Below are 15,074 nucleotides of genomic sequence, written 5' to 3' on the forward strand. Positions count from 1 at the left end.
GAGACCCCACTTGGGAGGTCCCACCCAGTGAGGAGGAATGGGATTGGGACCCACTTAAAAAAGCAGTCTGGCCACGTTTTAGTATAACAGCCATGCTGTGCTGGGGGTCCACTTCGGCTCCCTGTCACCTCAGACACTCCGAAGCCCAAAGGCTAGAATGGCTAAGTCACCCAATCAGCAAAGATGGCAGACCACCACTCCCTCTGGGAGCACCATCCCAGCGTTTCAGATCTGTCAGCTAGAGAGCTTGTGTGGGATGGCTGGAGGCTCCAGTTGGGAGGTCCAGCCAAGTGAGGAGGAACAGGATCGGGCATCCACTTAAAGCAGCAGTCTGACCACGTTTTGGTAGAGCAGCTGTGCTGTTCTGGGGGATCCCTTCCATCCCAGGCGGGCTCAGACTCTCCAAAGCCTGAAGGTTGGAATGTCTAAGGTGCCCAAACAGCAAAGATGTTTGCTGCCCCTCCCCCTGGGAGCTCCTTCTTAGGAGGGTGCAATGCCACTACCGGTAGCTGTTTGTGCGTTTTACCTTGTGAGGTGCCATGGAAATGGGGCCTGCAGGCTGTTGCTGCTCAGAACCCTGGAATCAGGCTCTTCCTTAGAAGTATATATAGGAATCTAACCTCCCACTTAGCCAGAGCTGTAGCTACTTTTGCTGGAAGGGCCAGGTATCTAAGGCTCCAGAGTCTCCATGCATGCCTGAGTGGCTGCTCTGCCAAGACTACACATAGATCTGTCTGTCAAACTGAAGACTGAAGGCCCTGGGGGAGTAGGTCCACGAGGAGATCTCCTGACCGAAGGGTTGCAAAGATCTGTGGGAGAAGCGTGGTTTCCTGGGGTCACATATTCACCCACCATTCCCTGGACAGGGGAGGATCCCCTGGCTCCATGTTGCTCCCAGGTGGGCCATTGTCCTGCCTTGCTTTTCTCCATTCTCTGTGGGTCCAGTTGTTTCCTTGATTAACCCCAATGCAAGTACCTGGATGTTTCAGTTTAAGGTGCTGTATTTACTTGCCCCTTCTATTCCTCCCTGTGAGAGCCACACACTAGCTGCTTCTAGTTGGCCATCTTGGCCATTCCCTCCTTGAAAGTTTTGAAGCAAAATATACTAGCTATTTTTCTCTGGTATAAACATTATCTATGTACACTATGGAATATGCAAAAATATGGAAAATGCATGGCTAGTAGGAAAGTATATGTACATGTGGTACAACACCTTTTAGGAGGACAATTTGGTAATCTACCAAAATTTGCTTCCCTTTTTTATCTTGTGTCTGTATTTCTACAAAATCATCCTGTGGAAAAGAAAAAAAAAAGCTTTCCAGGTTTTCTCCCTTTCATTTTTAATCCTGATTATACAAGAGACATTATTTTCATCAGCTTTTTTTCACTTAACAGAAGATGGTTATAAGATAGTCATTTCCTTTTGTTGTTTTAAAGTCTATTACATTTCATTTTTAATGGCTGTATACATGTCTCATGGGGTGGTTCCACAGTACTCTTATTGCTTATTATTTAGTTTCTTTTCATGGGATGGGAATGTGTTATCAATATTGCCTGGCAGATATCTTTGGAATAAAGCTTTTCTTTTATATCAGACTATTTCCTTATTTATGGTATTGTTAATTGCTCTTTAGAAAAATTTCTAAAAAGGCTGTGTCATTTATTGTACCTGTCAAAAATACATGACTGTTTTAAAGCAAATTTAATTGCTTTAAGAAATCCACTGCATTCTGAGTCAATTGCATGATTTTGTGAAGAGATAGGCTAGAACGGAGGCTTATTTTTCAATCCCTGACACCAGCTAAAGATCATCTTCCTGCTATGTGCATTTTATTTTCACTATTTGCTTATTAAATAAAGCAGAAGTTTAAATATAGCAGAAAACTAATGATTCTTTGCTATAGTTGATGTTCTGCAGAAGTTATAAGCACTGATTAAGCATCAAAAGAATCTTGCCATTCTGTGCTCTAATTTTTGCATCAAAGCTTTCATTTGGCATTCAAAACATTCTTAATGATATGAAAGTATGACAAGCAATATCCTGATTAATTTATTTCCTCTAGTTTATGCTTTTTCACTGCTTGTAACATTGCTACCAGAATATCCTGAAAAGCAAAATTGAAAGGATTTAATATCCATCTTACAGTTGAGCAAAAGCTCCAAATATCGAATTCAAGATTTGCCTTCATCCCAGTTACATGGCTTTTCAGGCCCATGATAATAGAAGTCCGACTCTAATAGGGATAAGTAAAATGACTATCATCAATATGGTTTAGGCTTCAAGCTCTGAATAGAAAAAAGAAAATTAAAAAATGCAGTTAATTACAATGTAGTATATATTTCAAAATTGCTAAATGAGTGGATTTTAAATGTCTTTACCACAAAGAAATGATAAATATGTGAGGTGATATATTAATTAGTCTGATTTGCTCATTTCACAATATCCAAATATCATGTCATATCCCATAAATATAATTATTTGTTCTTTAAAATGAAAATAATGTTAAAAAAGACATAAAAAGAAATATAGGAGAAAGTGAAGATCAAGATTTTATCTTTTCATTTGAATATGCTATTGGTTTTTACTTTGTGAAGGGATTAATATTTTCTTTGTTTTTCTGGGGATATCTATCTATCTGGTATGTATCCATCCAGCTATGTATCTATCTATGTATCTATCTATCAATCATTGATAACAGTGCTAGACATCAACTGATTGTCTCTCACCTCTAAATCTACTGCTGTTTGCCCTGTTTTGTGATTTTGGGGCTGGGCCCTATAACATTTCACATTTGAGAGTTGGTTCAGTGTTAGGTTTTGTCACTAGAGAGCCTAGACAGACACTGCAGACATAGCAACAACAACAACAACAACAAAGAGGCTTTTATTGTGTGCTTTTCTCTTCCTCCTTCAGCTGCACATCTGGCAGTGGTGAGTGACCCTCAATCTCCAGTGAGGGACAGAGTGTCTCCAGCATCTCAGTAGGAAGCTTCCTGCAGACCAACCATAATCTATTGGCACCCAAGTGGGAAGCTTTCTATGGGCCAGCTTCAACCCATGACACCCTAGTAAAAGTCACCAACATCCCAATATGTGACCTTCTGTAGACAAGCTCTGGTCCACAGGACCCAGTGAAGTTCTCTGCTATTCAGCAGGTAGCAGTTGTACCCTCTCCAGTGGGGTCAAAATTTCAGCCACTGGTATGAGCTGGTGCTTTCCAAACCTTTAGCTCCTTCTTTGGGTATTCTTTTTTACCTTAGGAGTATAACTGCCCCCAGCATTGGCTGTGAGTGCTTTTTAGTCTACTTAGTAGTTAATCACATTTTACCAGTTAATAATTTTTTTCTATAAAGTTTTCCCCATTCAAATTCCTGATGTGGTTTCTTTTTCTTGACTGGATCATGACTGATTCAATAACAACAGCTATTGGGCTCCTGTTAGGTAGAAGACACTGTGTTAGGTACTAGAGACACAGCAGTAAAGAAGACAGACAAGGTTCCCATCCTCAACACTCCTACAGTTTCCATGTAATAAACAAGTAAAGTGTTAGATATGGTAGAGAAACATTTTTGGGATGAGAATCATGGGTAGGAACAGAAATGTTCTGTGTAAAAAAGTGACACTTCCACCAAAGCTAAAGATCAGAAGAAACTGTTCGGATGAAGAAATAGAGAGAGCATCTCATCAAAGAGAATAGTTTGTCCAAGGACTGGAGTTGGGTCAGACTTGAGAGTGGTGGGTGGGAAGACCTGCAGCATGGAAAGCACACTGCTGAGGGCTGGGAAAAGGGGAGAAACAGGAGCAGGAGGTGGACCTCTGAAGGCACTGACAACTGTGCTCGGGATTCTGGATTTTCCCCAGCATTTGTAAGGGCTGTTGCATCATTGAAGGGTTGTTAGCAAAGGAGGAATATGATCATATGCTTATGTTCTCATAGTTTAGAATGGTGGTTGTTAATCCTGGGTGCACATTTGAAACATCTAGGCTATATAAACAAAACCTTGTTGGTATAGCCTGAATATTGGTGTCCTCCTACCCCCAAATTCATATGTTGGAGCCCAATACCCATTGTGATAGTATTAAGAGGTGAGGGCTTTGGGAAGCAATTAGGTTATGAGAGCTTTACCCTTATAAATGGGATTAGTGCTCTTACAAAAAGATTCCACGGGGATCTTCCTTGTTCCTTCCACCATGTGAGGAGAAGGTAGAAGGTAGAAGGTACCATCTTGAAAGCAGAGAGCATCTGCTGGTACCTTGATCTTGGACTTTATAGCCTCCAGAACTGCAAGCAATAAATCTCTATCATTTATAAATTACCCCATAGCATAAGTTACCAGAGGTATTTTGTTATAGTAGCTAAGCAGACTAGGACCCCAAACCAGTTAAATCAGTCTCTCTGGGAGTGAATACTAGGCATCTATTAAAGTTTTGTCTGTGATTTCAATATACTGGCAAGGTTGAGAACCACTGATCTTGAGAAGTAAAGACATAACAATATGGCATCATGAGGATTAAATGATCAATTTAAAGACAAGTGCATTTGTTAGCTGATGAAAGTTTTCTAGTGTATTACTTAAATTAATCCATAATGCTGCTTCATTATGCCAAAGCCATTTAGAATTTTAAAGGCAGAGATTTGGCATTTTTGCTAATTAGATAGTGGTTAAGGGGAACAAATAATTTTTATCTACATTTCCTCAAATGTTCACTCAAGGCAAGGGTAATGTCATTGGGAAGTTAGACAAATGTCTAAAATTAGGAAAATAAGTGCAGCACAGAGCTTTCTATTGAGTTTTGCTTTAGTTAAAAAACTCAGCTTCAAGTAGTTAAAAAAATTTGCTGAGTAAATGAATGAATGAATGACCTCTTTGTAATTAGATTCCAATTAAACAAAAATAAAGGAGGCATATCTGCTACCCCTTGACTTGATAAAATTAAACATTAATTTCTCATCTGAGATTAACCTCAAGATAAACCATCTTTTAGAGCTGTGTTTGACTAGTTTATGAAAATCTATATTTAGCATAAGGGTGAGGAATACTGGTACCTTTGATTTCACTTTTTTTTTCTGCCACTAAAAACCAAACTCAGTTTGAAAAGAATTTAAGCACTTTCTTTGGCTGTACAGCTGTTTCTGTTGCTTTCTAGCCTGCTGTGCTGACCCCCAAACCACACTGTTTACCTTACTTTAGAGACCGAATCAGATGCATTATCTCTGGAGACCATGCAGGTTAGAGAAAAATCATTAGGTTTTGCATTATAGAAGCATTACAGGAAACAAGGATTAAAATCATAACGTAGCCACAGTAGACTGGCTAATCTCACTCAAATGGGACATGGTTCCTTTGTGCCGATTTTGTAGCGTAACAACGGATGCACAAATGGATTGCTGTCAAGAGAGAATAAATTAATTGATTATCGGGGGTATTTTAGTCAACATGTAATGTGGATGAAACATGAAAATTAATGTTGTTAAAATTCCTGTTCAATATTGAATCCCCTTCTGTGGCACTTATTGTCTATTCTACTTCTTTTGGTTCTCTATTTCTCTAGCAGTTGGTTGCATACTTGTAAATCTTCATGAGAATAAAACCCCTTGAGATTACAGTAACATCATTATGGAATACTTTTCATTTACTCACGTGCCTGGTGAGAAACTAGGCCCAGAGTTGAGATCTTTAGTAAATGTTTTTTGAATTATGTTGGAAAGAGGACTGGATTGATAGGTCTCCATAAAGTAAACATGTGACTAAATTCATGGTATCATAAATTATTGCAATATGCTATAAAACAAAAGGCCACATAATTCCCTGGGGTTTGACTCTATCTTGTTTCATACATACTCAGCTTCCTCATACATATTCTTTAGCTAAATTACTGTACCGTAGGAAGCTATGCTTGATGGTATCTGCATGTTTTTAAAAAGTAGCAATCAAACAAGACCAAATTGTAATGTATGCCATTTGGGTAGTACCTGAAATAAGGCCCAAGAACAATTCTAGTAAGAACAAAAAAAGTAATTGGAGAACGTTATCTTAATGACTGTGAGAATGAGGAAATTTCCCAATTGCTTAATGTAGGCTAAGTCCTTTACAAAGTTTCCCTGGAAATTACAGCTATTTACATATCATTGTCTATACTGAATATTATTCTACTGGAATACAATGCTGGGTTCCTCATTAATCATCCTGTCACTTACATCTGATATTAATAGTCATAATAGAAGAAGGAAGTAGAGGAAAAAACTGGGACATGTAGGTTCTAGCTTTGGCTGAGTTACTGTAACTGTGTGGCCTTGGGAAATTCATTGGCTGTATTTGAAGGAGACACATTCATTCTGATTTTTCAGCCAACACAAAGCATTCTCTTCGGTAAAACCCCTTGTGAATTCAGCTTCAATGTAGACACTTTCTTTAAGAAAGAGAGAGCTCATTATTTTTCTGATATAGCTTATTCTTTTGCTGGACAACTCAAAAGATTAGCAAGATTTTAATTACACTGAACTGAAATCTTCTAACAGGTAACATTCATCTATTGGTGCTAGTCCTTTGGAAGACATAGAAAACATACTCTATGAATGTTAGCCATCATTATCATAACTGTCGTTATAAACTCATACAATATCCTCATCCCTGAAAAAAAATCATCCTTGAAAAGTTAATATAGCCATAGGGGGAAAAAATGTTTGGAGCTAGAAGTCTTCAGTATGCATCCTACCTTCAGTGATTAATCTGCATTGATTCTGAATCTCAATTTTTAAATTTCCCATGCAAGAATTTCTACCTCATAATGATATTCTCTGTAAAATGCTACCATTGCCTTTTTTTCTTCAAATTTTTATTAACATTTTTGCTGTGACAATCCTCTCATCCATTACAACCTCTTCCCCCAATTTAAAGACCTGTAAGGTAAATTCTGAAATGACAGCCCATCACAGCCTACATCATTCTCTGACCTGCACCTGTGTCCCATTCACCTCTCTATGAACATTTATCACACCATGTTGATGTTTATGTCTGTCACTGTCTCTTTGATTAGAGTGTGAGCTTGTTGAGTGAAGACTTTATATTACTGCTTCTTTGCATCAAACGGAATTAGTTTACCTATATTGGAGGATTTAATGTGAAGATCAAATGTGATAGTGCGTGTGAAAAGTAATTTGGAAAAGATGCTGTGTCATGCAAAGTTAAGGTTGAATTATTGCTGTTATAATTTCCTCACTGAATAAAAAGAACTCTCTAAGCAGCTAAAAAACCGTAATGAGGTGGTGAAGAGCAGAAGCATGTTATTTTCAACCGATGTAAGATGAATTTATAAATTTTGTGGTTCTGAAGATAATTTATAGTTGACATAGGATATCACACAAGATTTTGCTAGTTCTTTTCAGTCTTAAAGAATGTAGGATTGCAAGGATCCAGGGTTTCTCTAGAACCATGGAGTTCTGAAGTGTTTCTCTTTCAATTCATTTACAGTCTTAATCGCCTCTAAATCTTTATAGAAGTCATTCTTTTTTGTCAAAGCCAGAGTTTACCTCTTATTTACTGAAATTCACAATACAAGTTCCTTCAGCTCAACATAACACAATTTCTTCTTTTTTCTTAGCTTCAATAAAGGAGAAATATTCTGATCTCTATCCTAAAGAGACAGGTCAGACATTAAATGTATTTTAGGCTTTGTGAACAATAAAGTCTCTGTTGCAACTACTCAACTGGGTGCAAAAGTAGCCAGAGACAATATGTGAACAATTTGGCATGGCTGTGTTCCAATCATGCTTATTCACCAAAGAAGCAACTGGCAAAATTTGACCCACAGGCCATAGTGGGTCCACCCATGACCTAGTACATTGCTACTTAAAGTGCAGTCTGCAGACCCTGAGTATTAGCATCAACTGGGAGCCTGTTAGTAATGCAGAATCTCAGGCTCCACCCCAGACCTACTGATCAGTATCTGCATTTTAACAAGATTTCCAGGTGACTCACATGCATGTGCAAGATTGAGAACTGTGGTGGCAGATGAATAACACAAGGGAGACATCTGGGAGCCTATTGTGTCATGCTCACTGGGGTGGGCTGCCTTCTGGGAATGTAACTTGTGGGCCTTTTTCAGTCTCTTTTTCCTTTGCCAGTTTCCTTCTCCTGGTACATTCTCACCCACTAACCGCATGCTCTGTTCCTGCTGTCAGCTTGCCTTGCCACCTCCTTAGCCAAGCAGCTGCTCATTCCTCAGGTTCTGTGTCCTCAAGGGAGAGCTTTGGGAACTTGTCAGATGGAAAGGATTTGGCTCAATTAAAGCATTGCTGAATACACGACTGCACCTTACATATTTATACAATGCCCCTGTCTACCCACCTCTTTTCTGTACCTATCTCTCCTTTCTAGGGTCAATATAAATGGAAAAGGAAGCTCAAGGTGCACCTCTGCATCCTGCATGTTGTGATACTAAAGGGCCTACAATAATGTTGAACACTTTTCAATAATATAATAATGACAATGACAATGACAAAAAAAAATTCTAAGAGTGCTGGGGGGCAAAGCAATTGAGCTGTTCTTACATTTTCATAAATGGAAGCCGGGGCCTTAATTATGATGTATTTTTCTTCAGGTAAGACTTTTAAGTAATTTGGAAAAGGCAATTATGTAATTTTCCTGCTGTTCTCCCTCCCCCTTCTCTTTTATCCTTCTTTATTAATAGGCATCTATCAGAATGAAGTGGCCTACACACAACTTTGGGTTGATTCAAGAGGGTGCAAATTGATTATTCAGCCTTGTAATCCTATTAAAACAATCCTAGAATAGCCCACTAGGCTGTATGAGGTTTTCTGTGGTAAAAGATGCCCTGTGCTGGCTCCTGCTATCACCAAGTGGCTGCCTGGCCCGTACTTAAACACATCCAGTGGCAGACAACTTATCTACCTGAAGCCTACTGCTTCATATCTACTAGGTCCTCAATAAATATTTATTGAAGGCATGCCCTTTCTTCCAGGGCAGTACTTGATACTTGGTAAGAGACAACTTACTAAAATCTCTCTTTTTATAACTTCAACCGATTTATCTTTCTCTGATCTTGTGAAACCTTATCTTGGGCCCTATATAAAAAGGTAATTGAGAGAAATTGCTACAATTTTCCATGCCTGGCACTATACATTCATTTTCTTAATTAATCTTCACTATAAGTAGTTGCTATTATTACTATTCCTATTTTAAAGATGAGGAAACAGAGCCTTTGAAAGAGAGCAACTCATCTGAAGCTTCACAATCAGAAAGTGGTGGAATGGAGATGTGAATCCAAGCAGTATAACTGGAGGTAAATGCTCTAAATCATTAAATACTATAGGGTTTATAATAAAAATTTAGGGTGTAGAGGGTTCTCCAATGACTAGCATTTCCAGAAACTTGTAAGTATCAGTGGCACAGTGAGTCACGGACTCTTGAGGCCCATGTACAGGAAGCTATTATGCATGGGTCATCAGGAAAGGCATTGAAAGCTGATGCTGACATTCTATTAGTCCCACTCAAGTGCAGCAATGCAAAACTCCTCAATTTGTCAGGGGTCCCATTACAATCAGAAGCTCATCTCTGGTAAACACATAAATGGTGGTAGGTTCCCTGAAGAGTTAACTGGTAGAGTCCCTGTGATCACCTTTCACTTCCTCCTTTATAGTGAGGTCTCCAGGCTTTTCACCAAAACCTCTAATGCAATCCCACAGCAACTGGCTATGCTCCCTGGTGAAGGCAATGCATTAGTAGTGTGAAAAAATTGCAGCTCACAAGTCATTCCTTGAGCAACTGTGCTGACAGCAACAGGCCCCTTCTACTGCCACAGGGACAGGTCTTCTAGAAGAACATCCAATTCCTGAAAATTAGAATAGCCCAGCTCACCTCAAATGCATGAAAATTGACATTCTGTTTGGATTTCTGTGGTCATAAGCCTGAATATTTGTCTGTAGTCTTGCTGTTTCAGGCAGTTACTGAGGCTAATAGAGCTGGGAGAGAAGACTGAATAGCATCTCAGCTACTCTGCAAAATGAAACCTGAAAGAGAGGTGAAAAACTGCACACAATTTTTTCTCTTCCTCTGGGTGATAATGACAACAAATTATTATTTATGGTGGACATCACAAAGTTGCCTTTCTGGATGGTGGGATAAAAGACATTAAATCATTTTATGAAGTTCAAGTGTCATACAAATGCGAGGTTGATGCTATTGTTATCCACCTTGGATTAGGATGGTTACCGCTGGATTGGCTTGTGACAGATAGTGTCTAAGCAAACAGAAATGTCAAAGAAAACACTGTTGGAGAGACCAGAATGTATATGTAAGCTGATAGCATGTTGTGCCTGTAATGGCATGTACGAGCATAATGTTCAAGTATGATTTAAACTCAATTCAAACCAGGCTACTATAACTTGCAGCATCCTTCTTGGGAGACGTACATGTCACTGAAACGGTGTTTTAGTCAATTGGTCTCCTATCGATAGCATCTAACTTACCTAATTTTCCCATATTTCCAGTGCTGTCCAACTACCCTTCTCTTAATACTTACAATTTCAGATGCATTTATTTTCTCAATCGATATTGACAACTACCATGTCCCAGGCACTGGTCTACACATTGGTATAAAGCCAAATAAGATAGGAGTCTCCCCTCAGCATCTAGCAGGATGAAATGGATAAATACATACAGGTAAAAAGGTGTTACAGGTACTTTGAAGATCCCTGTACAATTTATAGTTGGAGAAAGAAGGAAGAAGAGACTAGTTCTATCAGAGAGGGAGTGAGACAGACACAGATTAGCAAGTCTTCAAGCAAGACCTGCTTTGGCCTGGAGGTGGTTATGGCACTATAAGGAAACTTTGAGTATTTCTGATCTGGTTCATTATATCCAACCCAGAGACAACCTTGTTTTCCTTATTTCCAAACATGTGCTGAGCACCTACTTTGTGCTAGAACTATGGATTTTGGAATTTGCAGTCTAACTGGAGGTAGACATATACTTAATTGTATCTACAGAATAGAGGTCCAGTCCAGGAAGAAATTGTGTGGCCTTCACACATGTTTTTGCCTTAGTCTGGAATTCTTTTCCTGAGGCCCCTGGCCACTTCTCCCACTTATGGGACTCACTGCTACCCTGCCTTCATGATGCAGTGGAGTCAGTACTTGTGCAGGTCATAACCTAGTACCTGGAAGGATTGTATTTCCTAGCTGGGTGAGGCCACATAAGTAGTCCTGACCAGGGGGTGTGAGCACAGCAGGGTGTACCACTTTTGGGTGGAGTATTTGAACATTAGTGCCAAATCCTCAGAGTCCTTTTAATCCCTCCGGGTTAGTAATTGGTGTCATTGGAGTTGATGGCTGTTCCATCAGCCTGGGTCCCTGAGTAACCATCACTAGCAGAAGCTCCTGCCAAACTGCATGGGACATCTAGGTGAATAAAAAATAAGGCATAAGTCCCTGAGATTTTGGGCTCTTAGTTAACAGAAAAATTCAGGGTATCCTGAGGATATGCAGTTTTGAGGGGAAGGCCTCCACAGTGCCCTAAATAATTTAGGCCTCTCATCTATATGTGTGCATTGCTCCCAGTGCACACTCTTAAATTTTTTTTAAAAAAACCACATTTTAAACATGTTCGACAGGTTAAGCTATAAAAGGAGATGAATCATACTTGCCTTGTTTATTAACATATCCATGGGGCCTACCACAATGAGTGAGAGACAGAAAACAAATTCTTGTTGAAAGAATAAATCAATGAATCAATGGAAAAATGAACCAGGAATTATTGCATGAAATCAAGTGTTTTTGAAAGGACTGAACTCTTCATGTAAATACTATACTGCTTAAAGCCTAGGGAATGTGTCAGAGACTTCAAAGCATTCCTCCTGCCCTTCCCTGACTGCTATCCCACAGTTTTAAACAAAATCAATGTCAAATAATCCTAATTTCAATAGGACAAGTTGTAGTTTCCAAAAGAATCAGTTATACCAAAACAGCATGGTACTGGTAACAACAACAACAACAACAAAACAGACACATCGACCAATAGAACAAAATAAAGATCTCAGAAATAACACCACACATCTACAACCATCTGATCTTTGACAAACCCCTGACAAAAATAAGCAATGGGGAAAGTTTTTTTAATTAATAAATGGCGCTGGGAAAACTGGCTAGCCACATGCAGAAAATTGAAACTGGACCCCTTCCTTACACCTTATACAAAAATTAACTCAAGATGGATTAAAGACTTAAATATAAAACCCCAAACTATAAAAACCCTACAAGAAAATCTAGGCAATACAATTCAGGACATAGGCATGGGCAAAGATTTCATGATGAAAACGCCAAAAGCGGCCAGATACCATGGCTCATGTCTGTAATCCTAACACTTTGGGAGGCCAAGGCAGGCACATCGCCTGAGGTTAGGAGTTTGAGACCAGCCTGACCAACATGGAGAAACCCTATTTCTATTAAAAATACAAAAAATTAGCTGGGCATGGTGGCACACACCTGTAATCCTAGCTACTCGGGAGGCTGTGGCAGAAGAATCGCTTGAACCCAGCAGGTGGAGGTTGCAGTAAGCCAAGGTCGCACCATTGTACTCCAGCCTGGGCAACAAGAGCGAAACTCCATCTCAAAAAAAAAAAAAAAAAAAGAAAAAAAAGAAAAGAAAATGTCTAAAGCAATGGCAACAAAAGCAAAAATTGACAAACGGGATCTAATTAAACTAAAGAGCTTCTGCACAGCAAAAGAAACTATCATCAGAGTGAACAGACAACTTCCAGGATGGGGGAAAATTTTTGCAATCTACACATCTGGCAAAGGTCTAATATCCAGAATCTACAAGAAGTTCAACAAATTTACAAGAAAAAAACAAGTGACCCCATTAAAAAGTGGGCAAAGGAGGGCAGGTGCAGTGGCTCACGCCTGTAATCCTAGCACTTTGGGAGGTTGAGGCAGGTGGATCACGAGGTCAGGAGATCGAGACCATCCTGGTTAACACAGTGAAACCCCATCTCTACTAAAAATACAAAAAATTAGCCAGACGTGGCAGCATGCACCTGTAGTCCCAGCTACTTGGGATGCTGAGGCAGGAGAATGGCATGAACCCAGGAGGTGGAGCTTGCAGTGAGCCGAGATGGCGCCACTGCACTCCAGCCTGGGGGACAGAGCAAGACTCCATCTAAAAAAAAAAAAAAAAAAGTGGGCAAAAGATATGAACAGACCCTTCTCAAAAGAAGACATTCATGCGGCCAACAAACATGAAAAAAAGCTCAACATCACTGATCATTAGAGAAATGCAGATCATAACCACAATGAGATACCATCTTATGCCAGTCAGAATGGCAATTAATACAAAGTCAAGAAACAACAGATGCTGGCAAGGCTGTGGAGAAATAAGAATGCTTTTCCATTGTTGGTAGGAATGTAAATTAGTTCAACCATTGTGGAAGACAGTGTGGTGATTCCTCAAAGTCCTAGAAACAGAAATACTATTTGACCCAGCAATCCCATTACTGGGTATATATCCAAAGGTATATAAATCATTCTATTGTAAAGATACATGCATGCATATGTTCATTGCAGCACTATTCACAATAGCAATGACATGGAATCAACCCAAATGCCCATCAATGATAGATTGGATAAAGAAAATGTGGGCCTATACAACATGGACTACTATGCAGCCATACAAAGGAATGAGATCATGTCCTTCGCAGGAACATGGATGGTGCTGGAAGCCATTATCCTTAGCAAACTAACACAGGAACAGAAAACCAAACACCGCATGTTTTCACTTGTAAGTGGGAGGTGAACAATGAGAACACATGGACACAGGGAGGAGAACAACACACACTGGGCCTGTCCACGGGGGCGGGGGAAGGGAGAGTATCAGGATAAATAGCTAATGTATGCTGAGCTTAATACCTAGGTGATAGGTTGATAGTGGCAGCAGACCACCAGGGCACATGTTTACCTGTATAACAAACGTGCATATCCTGCACATATGTATCCCATAACTTAAAATAAAATAAAAATTTAAAAACCCATTACAAGATCCATTTAGCAGGAACAAAGATTTTGCCTGAATTGACCTGGAATTTGCTCCATCTCCTTCATCACATTGGAGGAAATACTGCTCCTGGATGTTTGCTTGGACCCACAGTTAGACTGCATGCCTCTGATGTGGACAATAGTCCATAGACTATGGACTACCACATGTCTCTTGAAAACATGTCTTTGATGAAGCTGCTCCCCTCCCTACAAAAATGTAGCAATTAACTAAAGCAGATAAGATTATGTCTTGGAAAGGGAATGAGGTTTACTTCCCTGCCTATATAATTTTTGCCTGTGTGTGTCTCGATCCCAGCTTGGATCTCATCCAGCTCACTCCAGGGAAAACATAGCTGGTATACTCCCATAGTGCTTTAATGAAGTGCCTGCCTGTGTTAAGAAAACATCAAAGTTGCTCCAGCTTCAAAACCAGCTAAATTTTGGAAGCTGCAATTTGAGGGCAGTATGGGAACTCCCTTTAGCTGTCTGGCAAGTGAACTAATGACAAGAGAACAAGGATGACCACAATGTGTGTCCTGTGTATAACTAAGCTCTGAGTCTTCGCACATCTATTTTACACGTGATCCCTTCATTTAGTCTAGAACATGGGAGGTGTAGGAGAGAGACAAGCCAGAAAGACCTTTCACACTGGCTCATGGTCAAATCTGTGTTCCTTGAGGAGGCTAGACGGGCTGGGATATTATGTAAGAAGTGTCATGTGGCCCTTGTCAATCACTTCCACCCTCCTCTCCCCTGTTCTTCTAATGGGCCTCAAGTTGACTTGACAGTCTGTTTTGCCTTGGGTATAAACTTATTTCCAGCTCCCGCACTGAAGCCTGCGGAGCATTTATGCACAGAGCCACTGGCTGTGTGGCTGGAGCAATGGCCTGTGCTCACCGTCACTTCTCTTTGTTATACTTGCTTTCAGTACATTCATCTTGCTGCTAGTTTTTGTTTCCCTGATCATTTGTGATTGCCTGTGTTCTGCCACTGTATGGCTACTCATCCTTATTTTCCAGTGACAAGG

The 15,074-nt window shown here is 39.9% G+C and overlaps 1 long non-coding RNA gene across 2 annotated transcripts in view; it reads right to left on the bottom strand.

The window, feature by feature from the left end:
* Window positions 1-3,525: 3,525 nt before the first annotated feature.
* Window positions 3,526-15,074, bottom strand: part of LOC105493873 (uncharacterized) — a 69,376-nt gene continuing 57,827 nt past the window's right edge. Inside the window, exons 4-6 of one of the 2 annotated variants that reach the window (XR_011613070.1) lie at window positions 10,543-10,651; window positions 5,183-5,389; window positions 3,526-4,282 (exon numbers count right to left, since the gene is read on the bottom strand). This is a non-coding gene — a long non-coding RNA (uncharacterized lncRNA). The remainder of the gene's footprint in view (window positions 4,283-5,182; window positions 5,390-10,542; window positions 10,652-15,074) is intronic. The other variant, XR_011613071.1, reaches the window with a different exon arrangement.

The sequence above is a fragment of the Macaca nemestrina genome, chromosome 14 (genome assembly GCF_043159975.1).
Source record: "Macaca nemestrina isolate mMacNem1 chromosome 14, mMacNem.hap1, whole genome shotgun sequence".
Classification (NCBI taxonomy): domain Eukaryota; kingdom Metazoa; phylum Chordata; class Mammalia; order Primates; family Cercopithecidae; genus Macaca; species Macaca nemestrina.